Genomic DNA, 14,474 nt, shown 5'->3' on the forward strand with positions numbered 1-14,474 from the left:
CTTTATATCTATGGAGCTGATGGAGATCGCTGAGTACAGCGCTTGGCAATCTCTGTCAGCTCCATAGAGAGTAACGTGGGGGGTGGGCACACTTGTGTGATCAGCTGCTCCGCTCATCTCGGGGGTACATCGGACCCCTGTTCTCATGATCTGTGGGGGTCCCATCACTGAGGCCCCACCAATCAGTAAATTAGGCTAAGGATAGGGCCTAATTGGACGACCCCTTTAACCTACCCTTAAAATTATAGACTGTTTGTGTCTTTGTCAGTGGGCGACCACCCCCAGCCGCTGTATGTGTATATACTGTATATGTGCATTTCAATGAATAACAAGCTCAACTATTGAGGAACAGAAAATGATGATTGTTGCCACATTTATTTTTTGCAGTTTTTAATTAATTTTCTTACTTTTTAGGTTATAGCTTCCTCTATGTTCTGGGGACAGGAGGGGGTTAATTTGGATATTTATGTGTGAATTCTGTGAGGGTATATAGTATATAGTATATAGCAAGGCCTTATCAGACGTGAACCTCACTCCAAGTAATCACTAAAAGAGCGACAATTCACCTAATGGTGAAAGAACTTCCCTTATGTAAATGAAGGGAGTTGGTGCTGCCCTGAGGCAGAGTATTTTTGTCCTTTGTTATGGGATCCTCCTCCCCTCCCACAATTAATAAGGCATCTTTGTAATGGAAACTTCATTTACAAGTGTTTACAAGGATGAATGTGTAATTCAACATCCTGAACAATGGGAAAAGCAAATCCCTGCAGACGTGACGGCTCCCAGGGCCATGTGACTGCCATGTCCTGGAAATGACTTTCCGGAATAAGGGAATATCCTACTACAAAGCAGCTCATTTACTTACCTGGTCCGCGGAGTTCAGCGAAAGTGCATTGACTGACGAGAATGTACTCTGCCGCGATTCACTAAGATCGTGCACCCCATATCCTGCATGTGTCGCTTCCCCACTCAGGTCCCCGGAGTTCACCTTCTGCTTCCTGGTGCATGTAAGTGCATTGTCTTGCGATACAATTTGCAAGTTGAATCCCGCGCTCAGACGTCAGACGGCACGCCCCCCAATTTGTGTCGCATGGAGACGATCCGATCGCATGCGACACAATCCCAGTGCAGACTCCTGTTAAATACCTGCCGTGCAATCCCCAAAAACGGCACAAAGTCTGAAATATGAAACATCTAGAGATATATTTATTCCTTGTGAAATTTCAATTAGTTACAGACCATAATAACCCTGTCCCGGGTTAAACCTGGGTAGAGTCTGACCCAGAGGTACTTAGTATTTGTATGTAATACCCCTGTGAGTAGCTAATAGAAGTGGCTCCTCTGTTTCTTTCAGTGCACAGGATCAGCTTATTCCATTAACCCCTTAACACTCTGTGCCGTAGCTGTACTGCGCTGAGTCCCGCTAATAGCAGCTCATTAGTCCCGTAGCAGCTACTGCGCAGAGACGATGCCGGTTCAGCTTACCGCTGCTGATTACCGCTGACATCCCCCGACCCCCGATGTCGGTTCGGCTCCTGTGCAGGGCTGAACTGGCATCGGGGGTCACGGGATGTCAGCGGTAAACACCCGTGGTCGGAGTGGGCTCCGATCGCGGGTGTTTAACCCGTTAAATGGCGCGGTAAATGCGACCGTGGCATTTAACATGCCTTCTGGGGGTCTTACCCCCACGATCGGCGCCCCCGCGCCGTTTTCGGTGGCGCCGATCGCTGCTATGGCAACTCTGGGGTCCGATTGGGACCCCAGAGAAGCCTGAAGGCAGTACCTTTAAGATGGCGTCTGTGACGTGCATGTGCATAGGCTGACACTGCTAATACCCTGCAATGGGGAGGGTGTCTACACATAACAATTCCTCACTTTTTCAATTGATCAGTGGATTTAATTGGTTTTACACTTGGCGCATTTTTCACCCAGGAAAAAGGGAATATTCATGTTATTCGTCATCACATCAGGTGTTTTCTCGGTTAGATATGGCCCTGACCAATAGTAAGGCCTTAAATCTAACTGAAAAGATCACATTTGGGCTTAGAAGGGTCTCGGATCACGCACCACTGAAAGTTTCTATAAAATTGGGTGTACACCAGTCCTTTCGCGTTCCAGCGGCGGCTTCTCAGACGAGCGTTCGGGTCTTCATGCGATTCATGAAGGTCCTGCGCCTGATGTCCACCAGGTGGCGCTGCTGCGCCGAAGTCCGCCGAGGTGCCCCGGAGTTCATCGTCTTCATCGTGGTGCATGTGAGTATGGCCTGTGCAACCAATTTTTTTTTTTTTAAATGCGGTGGTTTTTCCGAATTAGTCGGGTTTTCGTTCGGCCACGCCCCCCGATTTCCGTCACGTGCATGCCAGCGCCGATGCGCCACAAACCGATCGCGTGCGCCAAAATCCCAGGGAAAATCGGCGCAAATCGGAAATATTCGGGTAACATGTCAGGAAAACGCGAATCGGGCCCTTAGTAAATGACCCCCAATAAGTCTAATGAGATAAGAATCTCTCCCATGTGGTTAGGGGTGTTAGGTCGACAGGACCGATTCATTAATAATTTGGAATCTTTTTTTTCACGTCATGAAGACTCGGCAGGAAAAGACATAGTTTGGGACACGGCAAAAGCCTTTATAAAGGGGGAATACAAAGCACAATTATGGCACTATAAGTCACAATTAAATAGGGGGTTAAAGGAATTAGAAGAGGCTTTCCTCAGGCAGCCGTTTGAAGTTAATAGACAGGCTTGGGAGGAATCCCGGCAGTGTTACACTGAGCTGCTAAAAAATCAGGCAGATAGGAAAATTTCGGCTCAGGCCAGAAAAAGCGGCCTGCAGGCAAATGTCTCGGGGAAAATGTTGGCTAACCTTGTTAGGGATAACAAGGAGAAAGCACATATTCACTGCATTAAAATACAAGGTGGTGGTTACACGGCTAAACCGGAGCAACAGCCATATGAGAAGGGGGGATTTGGACTACCAGACCTGAGAAAGTATTTTCTTATCTCCCAGACAAAGTATATCTCGGTCTGGGACAAAACCCCCTTTGCATCTGCCTGCAATCCTCAATTAAAGATCTATGGATATAATGTTTTGGAAACCCTTGAGACAGAAATCGGGAGAGTACCTAAAATAGAAACTATTTTCCCGACCTTACATCTGATGCTAGAAACTTGGAAAGAGCTTAAGTTCCAATCTAATAACACAGGTCTCCTATCAATATCCCCTATATGGGGTAATAGGAAGTGGAACATAACGTAAAATATATTAAACAATTCTTCGACAATGGGGTTTTCAAATCTTTCCAGCGACTACAGCAGGAGTATGAGATTGGCATTGCGGGATACTATACATATTTACAAATTAAACATTGGTGGAAAACATTGGATAGGTCAGTGAGTGCCCCGGAGGAGCTACCCCCACTCCTGGAAGGTTAATGCGGCCTGCTAGGCACTAAATTCAAAAGCTATAAGATATTAAGATGCTGGCCCGCGAATGAGAAAGGTAATAACTTAAAGAGAATAATAAATAAATGGGTCGGAGAGGTGGGGATTTTGGAGGAAAATGTTCGGGAAAAGGTGTTCTTAGATGTGAGGAGGGTCTTCACTATCCCCGCCCATCGCCAGGCCCAATTGTTTATCTTGAATCGAATCTACTACACACCAAACATTATCAAGATTTGGGGCTAGGATTTTCCACTGTAATAGATGCGGTTTCGAGGAGGCAGATGACATCCATCTGTTGTGGTTTTGTCAAAGGATCAGAATTTTCTGGAGGGGGGTATTGGTGGAGATAAAGTAGATCTTCAATGTTACCATCCACGATACATTACAGGCTTGTGTCTTGGGTATTCTAGACGAAGGCTACTATTTGCCACAAGATTCTGCCTCGCTCGAAAATGGATGGCTAAAGATACTCCGACAACTGGAATGTGGCAGCGGGTTGTCAATAATATTATCCTAGTTGATGGCTTCGCTAAAACACTGAGAGGGGATTTCGGTATAGAAAAAATACGTATTGATTGGCGGCCATGGATAAATAAAACGTTTTGTAGAGAGGAAGATAGGATATTAGGTGCACGAGAAGGTTGCTGTTAAGGCTGGGGAATCAGGGGAGAGAGAGTCTTTTCTTTTTTGTTTCCTTTTTTTTTTTCTCCTTTTCTCTTTTGTTCTTTTTTGTTTGGGGCTCGTGGGAGGGGAAGGGGAGGGGGATGGGTTTCTATAATTAAAAGCATTGGATCTAGGGATTAAGAGGGACATTATACATTCACATGTATTGTTAAGAGAGATGACAGATATACAGATATATACAGATATATTTGGCAAAGAGAACATAATGGGGCAGATTTATCAAGCTGCCTGCAAGTCAGAATATTTCTAGTTGCCCATGGCAACCAATCACAGCTCCCCTTTAAAATATTCATGAGCACTGGTAAAATGAAAGCTGAGCTGTGATTGGTTGCCATGGGCAACTAGAAATATTCTGACTTTCAGACACTTGATAAATCTGCCCCAATAAGTTATTGTATTGGAAGACCGGCTGTCAAACTCAAACAGAAAAGTTTTATTGTATCAGTTGTTGACAATTTTATGCTGTCTTATATTTGAAAAAGGATGTCTATACTGTATTTTGTATACGCTTTTTTCCAATAAAAGTAAAAATAATAATAATAATAATAATATTACCCTGCAATACATAAGTATTGCAGGATATTATCATGAACAAGCAATCAGATGATTGCTTGTTCATGTCCCATGGTGGATCGAGTAAAAAAAGGAAAAAAAAAAAGTTTTTCAATAAAAAATAACTTTATAAATCAGTAAAAATGCCCATAAGCCCCAAAACATATAAAGAGACATATAACGCTCAAAAAAGTCTAAATCATAACACAAACCCCACACATATAGTATCACCGCGTCCGTAACAATCCGTAGAATAAAACTAAATAACTATTGAACCCGTACGATGAACGCCGTAAAAAAAACTCTAAAAACCAGCCAAAAATTATGATTTTTACCTATTGAATCCCACTTAAAATGGAATAAAAAGTGATCAAAAAAACATATGTACTCCAGAATGATAGTGTTGCAAAGTACAACATGTTCTGCAAAACAAGCTATCAACCAGCTCCGTAGCCAAAAAAGTAACAATGTTCTGCCACCAAGACGGCGATGCAAAAATGATAGATTTTTCCCCACATTAGGGTTTTATTTGGCAAATTTAGTAAAACATAAGAAAAAATATTCATGTCTGGTCCCCGTAATCGTATCGACCCATAGAATAAAGATAACAGGATTATTAGGTTATACGGTGAACACGAAAAAAAAAAGAAGTAAGAAATCCTGTACAGAATTGATGCTTTTCTACTCGTGACCTCAAAAAAAATTCCTAAATTTTCAACAATAGGTGATACCAACCCCAAAATGGTAACACTGGAAAAAGCATCTCATCCCGCAAAAAAATGCCATCACATGGCCCCAATAACAAAAAAGCGAAAATTTTATAGCCTACAAAAGGGGCCAATGAGGAAACTAAAAACCTGGCAGCTGCAGGTCCCTCCTTCCCTTCTGCGCCTCGCTGTGCCCCCATAACACAAGTAATGCCCACATGTGGGGGGTCGCTGCACTCAGGAGAAATTGAAGAACAAATTTTATGGTGGGTTTTCTCTTTTTATCTTTTGGAAATGTGTAAATTTTAGGACTAAATGAACGTATATCCGACAAAATTTGACCATTGTAAATTTCACCTCCATTTTGATTCAATTACTATCTCAAGGGGTTAACAATCTTTGTAAAAGCTGTTTCTGATACTTTGCGGGGGCAGATTTGAAAATGGGTTGGTTATATAGGGGGTTTTAATGCTAAATATGTAAAATTTGATTTCAAACAGTATTTATCTGCAAAAGTAAATTCTGAAAATACGGAAAATCACTATTCGATTTGTAGCCTCGGGACGTCAAAATAAATTATCCAAACATTTCAAAAATTATGAAAATGTAAAGTAGACAAATGGGAAATGTTATTCGGGAACTTATTTAGGTGGTAAATCTTCTGCATGAAAACGCAATGATTTAGAATTTCGAAAATGGCAAATTTTTCTAAAAATTCCTAATTTTTTCATTTTTTTGTAAATAAACGCAAAACTTATCGGCCAAAATTTACCACTAAAATGAAGCACAACATGTGGGGGAAAAAAAATCTCAGAATTGCTTTGATAAGTAACAGCGTTCAAAAGTTATAACCATATAAAGAGACGCAGGTCAGAATCCAAAAAATGGGACTGAGCCTTAAGCTGTAAAATGGCTGCATCCTTAAGGGGTTAAAAGAGTTTCCACAATCCAGGACATAAATCCCATTGTATGGAATAACCCAGACCAGAGTATATCTTTAGGGATGAAATTGCCGAGGCCAAACTATACTCCTCCAGAGCAGAATATACCCCTCTAACATGAAACCAGTTCCTAGTGTGATCCTTCTACGAATAAATTGTCATGGCGGCTCTGGGAAAATGCCACCTCAGGAATAGGACAATAAGATGTAGTCCATGTACAGGTGGAGACTCCAGCACCCAAAATTGTCAGTTAAAATGCAAAAATGTATTTGGCATGGATGAAAAAAAACATAATGGGGGTCATTTACTAAGGGCCTGATTCGCGTTTTCCCAACGTATTACCCGAATATTTCCGATTTGCGCCGATTTCCCCTGAATTGCCCTGGGATTTTGCCGCACGCGATCGGATTTTGGTGCATCAGCGCTGGCATGCACGCCACGGAAATCGGGGGGCGTGGCCGAACGAAAACCTGACGGATTCGGAAAAACCGCCGCATTTAAAACAAAAAATCTGTCGCGGAGCTTGCAATTATATTCACTCAGCCCGGTTCGGTGAACTCCAGTGCGTTCCGATGCTTTTCAGCGCAGCAGCGCCACCTGGTGGACAGTGGAGGAACTACCTTAAAAAATCCCGGCCGGACCCAAATCCAGCGCAGAGAACGCGCCGCTGGATCGCGAATGGTCCGGGTAAGTAAATCTGCCCCAATGAGGTGAAGTGCAAGAGAACGAGGCTCCCGCTGACAGCTCTGCTATTCCTTGTGGATTAGTTGATTTGTAACCAGGTCAAATAATTTTTTGTGCTTTAACTGAATACCGTATTTTCCGGGCCATTAGGCGCACCGGAATATAAGGCGCATTAGTCCGATGCCCCTTATATATGTAATAATTCCATATATAAGGCGCATCGGACTATAAGGCGCAGGGTCGGGGGCGTGGCGGAGGTCCGGGGGCGGAGCGGAGACCCGACAGGACGTGACGCCGAGAAGAGACGCGGCGACGCGGGGAAGGTGAGTGGGGAAGGTGAGGGGGAGGTGGAGGAGGGCAGCGGACCATACTTACATATGGCAGAAGTTGTTCGTGCCGCGTGGTCTGCAGTTCCCGCTGGAGATCTGCTGTCTCCGGTCTCCGGTAGCGGGGACCTATGTAAGTATGGTCCGCTGCCCTGTGCCATACATAGGGCGCACCGGACTGTAAGGCGCACTTTGGATTTCCAAGGAAATCCAAGGCTTTTAAGTGCACCTTATAGTCCGGAAAATACGGTATTTAGAAAGCCGGAGTTTCCACATTTCTATGGGATTTTTGGTGGTCCCCTGGAGAGGCAGGAGAGGAGGCCGCGCTGTGTGGTTGTGTTCTCTGTGTATTTGGTTGTATACAGTATATAGTGACATTTATGTTATGTGTCATGTATTTTTAGCTGTAAGAATCTGTGAGGGTTGTATGTTACTTCTGTGATGTATAAAGTTATTGGGGCTTATTGGAAATGGCAGAGAATAAGCGTCTGGATAGAAATGTTTGAGTAACACAACAAGGAGATTAGATGATGCAGAGACACAGACATCGTTTGCTGCATCTACGGAGATCTGAAAGATCCCACACAAATATCTTTATCTTATAGGTCCAGAATAATAGGTTGGAGATGGGTTGATACAAGGAGGAGTTATGGGCAGATCACATTATTACACGTGGTAACATATTGCTGGTATCTTTGACATATTTGGCAACATCTTGTGGTTCAGAACTCGGTAAAAGTTCATTTGTCTGAAAGTGGACCCAAAACTGGACATAAAAATAGACAAGGTACAGTGTGTGGAGTTTAATTCATACGAAGTGGTCTAGGACGGGGGATTCTCCGCCTCACCCCTAAAATCGCAATCTATGAACAGTGTCCAAAAATTGACCAGGCAAACAGACATAAAGCACACGTTATCTTTACTTCAATATTTCCTTTAGTACATCAATCTCGATATTCTTCTCTTTGTTTCCAAGATACATATATTGCATATTCCTTTGTTCCAAAAATATTATATATTGCACGTTTCTTTCAATAATTGCTTGCACATGTCCCAAAACTGGACATGAATGAAGAACATCTAGAGCCGTAATAAAACACAATAACAATTGTCAGAAAAATTGTGCAACATTCATCAACTGGGAAAGATGATAACATTGACCCAGATATATAAAAGTGGTGTCATCTGCCCCGGTGCAGTTTTCCTCTTCCTGTGCAGGTTGTGCCGGATAATTCATAGCGACGCGTCACCGTGTTCATTTATCAGGTGCGATCGGCGCTGCTATGGAAAGTTACACAGTTACCGTATATTCCGGCGTATAAGACGACCTGGTGTATAAGACGACCCCCCCTACTTTCCTGTTTAAAATATACAGTTTAAGATATATTCGCCGTATAAGACTACCCCTTTTCCAACGCATACAAAACACCGGTAAAAATTAAAAAAAAAAACAGATTTGAATTTAACATGGTCCTTTTTTTAATGTAAATTCTTATGACATGCAGGTATATAGCAGGAAAACTGTTGCTCATAAACATAAGGCATACAACAACAACATTACCATTACAGCACAGCCCCCAGTAGTATACAGCACAGCCCCCAGTAGTATACAGCCTGCCCCCAGTAGTATACAGCACTGCCCCCAGTAGTATACAGCACAGCCCCCGGTAGTATACAGCACAGCCCCCAGTAGTATAGCACTGCCCCCAGTAGGATACAGCACAGCCCCCAGTAGTATACAGCACAGCCCCCAGTAGTATACAGCACAGCCCCCAGTAGTATACAGCACTGCCCCCAGTAGTATACAGCACAGCCCCCAGTAGTATACAGCACAGCCCGCAGTAGTATACAGCCCAGCCCAGCATTAAAAAAAAAATAAACTTATATACTCACCCTCCGGTGGCCCCGATGTGCTCCGCTGCTCCCCCGATGTCCGCGCGGCTCGTCTTCAGTGTTCCGCGCCGTCTTCTTTCTTCTGCCAGGCGCCGCCATTGATCTTCCCCGGCAGGCGCCTAGTATGACGCGCCACTGCTGACGTCATACTAGGCGCCGCCCCGGGGAAAAACAAGGCGGCGCCCAGCAGAAGAAAGAAGACGGCGCGGAAGACTGAAGACAGCACAGCGCGGACATCGGAGCCAACGGAGGGTGAGTATGCGCCCCGATGTCTTTTTGAGGCTGCCGGCAGCCATCGCTGTGCAAACACCCGCGATCGGTGCTAGCACCGATCGCGGGTGTTACCGGTAAGCCTTTGCTGCAATATGCAGCAAAGACTTACCGGCTATGGAGAGGGCTCAGCCCGTGAGCCCTCTCCATGCACCGGGACCCGACCGCCGCCGTATAAGACGATTACCGGCGTATAAGACGACCCCAGAGAAGACAGAAGATTTTTCTGTCTTCAAAAGTCTTCTTATACGCCGGTATATACGGTACATCTTACAGCCGCAACACAAAAATGGCGCAAACACTTCACACATACAAGTGAACGATCCAAAGACAGAAAAACTGGCACAGACACAATGATATCTGATCTGGGGGTAAATTGTGATTAGAGGACAATATGGAAGCTGAGATGTGGTGATGTATAAATATCAAATATATAGATTTATATTCATCAAAGTGTAAGATGTGACCGAAACTCTCACAGAAACAATGGGAAAGGCCTAGAACCAGGGGAAGAGACAACAATAACCATCCCTTATACAAATTCTCTAAGGTGGAGGATGGAAATCACACAGAAACATTCGGCCTAGTAAACACTTGTAAATGAAGTTATTGAGCTCCATGAGAAAGACACATCCTGCTCACAGTTGTCTGAGGAGGGGATGATAAACCCATAACAAAGGAGAACAATGAAGGAGTCACAAGTGCTGGGCCCGGCTGATTAGAAAGTGGCACCGACCCCCTTCATTTACATGGGAGGAAGTTCTCTCACCATTAGGGTGGGACATCTCCCAGAGGGGCAGACCAAGGGCTATAAGAGACCCAAGCAGGACTCACATGAGGAGAACTTCTTGGAGGAAGAACCTGGAGGAGCTTGGACTGAGACCCTGACTGGACACGGAGCAGATCTATGTATGTATCTATAGACTGAATGGTGTGTAGATGTTTTACCAGGGGCTTTTCTTATAGAAATTCTTATTCTTCACCAGAAATTAATGTATCTCTGGAGGGAAATATTTTTACATGAGATATTGATGTCCATATTTATTTCCCAGTAGCAAAGTTTAACATGGATGGAAGTGACACTGAGGAGAAGGTGATCCCCAAGGTGGAGGAAGAAGAAGAAGAGGAGGAGGAGGAGGAGGAGGGAGCCTGGGAAGGAGGACATGACGCTGGGGCCGGGGACCCCCAGGATGGTGAGTACTGATGGACTTATCAGACATTACTTTCTAGAACTGATTCCTCTTCTGTTCTCCTTTCTTTCCTCTTCCCCAAAATGTGTCCTAGAACCTGATTGGTGATTGTGTTTTCAGGGTTATGAGCCAGATAATAGATCTGTAACAGTCTCTAGAGATTCGTGTCTTGTATAATATAAACTGTGTCCAAGTTCCTGACATGGAGAAAAACATTTGCGTGTAGGGGAGCTCCTGTCCTTAGGCATATAGATGGCACAGGCAATCGAGTAACGAGAAGTTAGAGAAATGGACGTCACTCACCGCTCTTCAATAGAGGTATAGGGGTGCAGGGATGTAGAGGTATAAGGGTGCAGGGATGTAGAGGTATAGGGGTGCAGGGATGTAGAGGTATAGGGGTGCAGGGATGTAGAGGTATAGGGGTGCAGGGATGTAGAGATATAGGGGTCAGGGATGTAGAGGGATAGGGGTGCAGGGATGTAGCGGTATAGGGGTGCAGGGATGTAGAGGTATAGGGGTGCATGGATGTAGAGGTATAGGGGTGCGGGGATGTAGAGGTATAGGGGCGCGGGGATGTAGAGGTATAGAGGTGCAGGGATGTAGAGGTATAGGGGAGCAGGGATGTAGAGGTATAGAGGCACAGGGATGTAGAGGTATAGGGGTGCAGGGATGTAGAGGTGTAGGGGTGCAGGGATGTAGAGGTATAGGGGTGCAGGGATGTAGAGGTATAGGGGTGCAGGGATGTAGAGATATAGCGGTCAGGGATGTAGAGGTATAGGGGTGCAGGGATGTAGAGGTATAGGGGTGCAAGGATGTAGAGGTATAGGGGTGCAGGGATGTAGAGGTATAGGGGTGCAGGGATGTAGAGGTATAGGGGTGCAGGGATGTAGAGTTATTGGGGTGCAGGGATGTAGAGGTATAGGGGTGCAGGGATGTAGAGGTATATGGGTGCAGGGATGTAGAGGTATAAGGGAGGAGGGATGTAGAGGTATAGGGGTGCAGGGATGTAGAGGTATAACGGTGCAGGGATGTAGAGGTATAAGGGTGCAGGGATCTAGAGGTATAGGGGTGAGGGATGTAGAGGTATAGGGGTGCAGGGATGTAGAGGTATAGGGGTGCAAGGATGTAGAGGTATAGGGGTGCAGGGATGTAGAGGTATAGGGGTGCAGGGATCTAGAGGTATAGGGGTGAGGGATGTAGAGGTATAGGGGTGCAGGGATGTAGAGGTATAGGGGTGCAAGGATGTAGAGGTATAGGGGTGCAGGGATGTAGAGGTATAGGGGTGCAGGGATGTAGAGGTATAGGGGGCAGGGATGTAGAGGTATATGGGGGCTTGGATGTAGAGGTATAGGGGCGCAGGGATGTAGAGGTATAGGGGTGCAGGGATGTAGAGGTATAGGGGTGCAGGGATGTAGAGGTATAGGGGTGCAGGGATGTAGAGGTATAGGGGTGCGGGGATGTAGAGGTATAGGGGTGCGGGGATGTAGAGGTATAGGGGTGCAGAAAGGAAGAGGTATAGGGGTGCAGGGATGTAGAGGTATAGGGGTGCAGGGATGTAGAGGTATAGGGGTGCATGGATGTCGAGTTATTGGGGTGCATGGATGTAGAGGTATAGGGGTGCAGGGATGTAGAGGTATAGGGGTGCAGGGATTTAGAGTTATTGGGGTGCAGGGATGTAGAGGTATAGGGGTGCAGGGGTGTAGTATAGGCTGACTAAGAACATACGTTGGGACATAAGGATAAATAAAAATGTAGAATTTACACAATTTACACTGAAAACTGAGATGTTGGACAAGACAGATTTTAGCTTTCTATAAAGAAATGTATAATATAGTCGTCATCAAAGGATCTTAAACAACCTAGAAGACACCTGACTGGTATATAAACAGACAACTTATATACAACCGGAGGGCAATAAACTAAAGCTGAGGCACGACAAGCGAGCGCTGGCTCTTATCTGCTCGTGGCTTCCAGGTCAGAGGTCGGGGTCAATCTCTGCAACAATTTATACTCCAATTCTTTCCTTCCTCTTTCCCTTAAATCTATAAATGTTGTGAGTTTTCTGTATTATGGATAAGATCATGTCTGACGAGGAGAACTCGTATTCTCCAAAGCTCCACCATCAAACATACTCAGTCTCAGAAAGCCACAGCCTGATTTCTCCGTTCTTCTCCTCTCTCTGCCCAACATGGGACAAGTCTCCACTACTTGTATAAAATATTATTATCATTAGAGATTTTATCAGCGTAATAATCACTGATCCTGTTATTCCCGGCAGATGCCATCGCCCAGAGCTCAGAGGAACATCTGATGTCTACAGATATCACAGCAGATGATTGTGAGATTACACAAGATACGTATAAAAATGGCGCCAGAAAAACGGATTTACCCTCCGCCATTCCCAGCAATGACCCATCATCTGATCCTATTACATTGGGCTTCTGTTCTGATACATCCCAGACTAAGAGGAAGAAAAGAAGCCGCCAAAGAGGAGACGGACAACTAAGAGCTTCCACTGGGCAGAAGACATTTTCATGTTCAGAATGTGTCAAATGTTTCAGGTTTAAATCATTACTTATCAGACATGAGAGAACTCACACGGGAGAGAAGCCATATCTATGTTTAGTATGTGGCAAAAGTTTTACAGATAAAAAAGATCTTTATAGACACCAGAGAATTCACACAGGGGAGAAGTTATTTTCATGCTCTGAATGCAGCAGATGTTTTGCCAATAAAGCAGATCTTAAACTACACCAATCAGGTAGAGGAAGATAGGAGCATGTGGCGCACAAAGGAGCGGATGTAGATATTCTCCAAAATGGTTTATTAGAAGGTATATATAGATAACAAGAGTATCACAACGCGTTTCGGGGAATACAAATCCCCTTTTTCAAGTGAAAGAAAATTCAGGCTCCGGATGCTGATGAGGCGTCCGGACACACGCCTCATCAGCATCCGGAGCCTGAATTTTCTTTCACTTGAAAAAGGGGATTTGTATTCCCCGAAACGCGTTGTGATACTCTTGTTATCTATATATACCTTCTAATAAACCCTTTTGGAGAATATCTACATCCGGTCCTTTGTGCGCCACATGCTCCTATCTTCCTCTACCTGATCCTTAGACTCCAAACAGCCCAGTCCCCTGTGATTGGAGACCGTATTGAAGCATCGGCAGCCACGGACCCTGATATTGTACACCATTACTGGAGTTGTGCCCTACTAAGCACAACCCAACCAGGTGAGCAAATCCCTTAATCCTACAAGCGATACACCACCTTACAATATTCACCCTATGAGCGCTTCTTGTTCCCACTATCACTCTCTTAAACTACACCAAAGAATTCACACAGGGGAGAAGCCATTTTCATGTTCAGAATGTGGTAAATGTTTTACTACTAAAAGAGAACTTGTAAACCATCAGAGAACTCACACAGGAGAGAAGCCGTTTTCATGTTCAGAATGTGATAAACGTTTCAGTTTTAAATCTTCACTTATTAGACATGAGAGAATTCACACGGGAGAGAAGCCATATTTATGTTTAGTATGTGGAAAAGGTTTTATAGAGAAAAGAGATCTTTGTAAACATGAGAGAATTCACACAGGGGAGAAACCATTTTCATGTTCAGAATGTGGAAAATATTTTACAGTGAAATCAAGCCTTGTTATCCATCAGAGAATTCACACAGGAGAGAAGCCATTTTCATGTCCCGAATGTGGTAAATGTTTTAGGTTGAAAAAAGATTTTGTAAACCATCAGAGAATTCACACAGGAGAGAAGCCATATTC

At 44.5% G+C, this 14,474-nt stretch overlaps 1 protein-coding gene across 1 annotated transcript in view; it reads right to left on the bottom strand.

Annotated features, from left to right (window-relative positions):
* LOC140076182 (uncharacterized) overlaps positions 1-14,474 on the bottom strand; it is a 229,682-nt gene that overhangs the window by 62,274 nt on the left and 152,934 nt on the right. The window lies entirely within an intron of this gene.

This window comes from Engystomops pustulosus, chromosome 8 (genome assembly GCF_040894005.1).
Source record: "Engystomops pustulosus chromosome 8, aEngPut4.maternal, whole genome shotgun sequence".
In the NCBI taxonomy this organism is placed as follows: domain Eukaryota; kingdom Metazoa; phylum Chordata; class Amphibia; order Anura; family Leptodactylidae; genus Engystomops; species Engystomops pustulosus.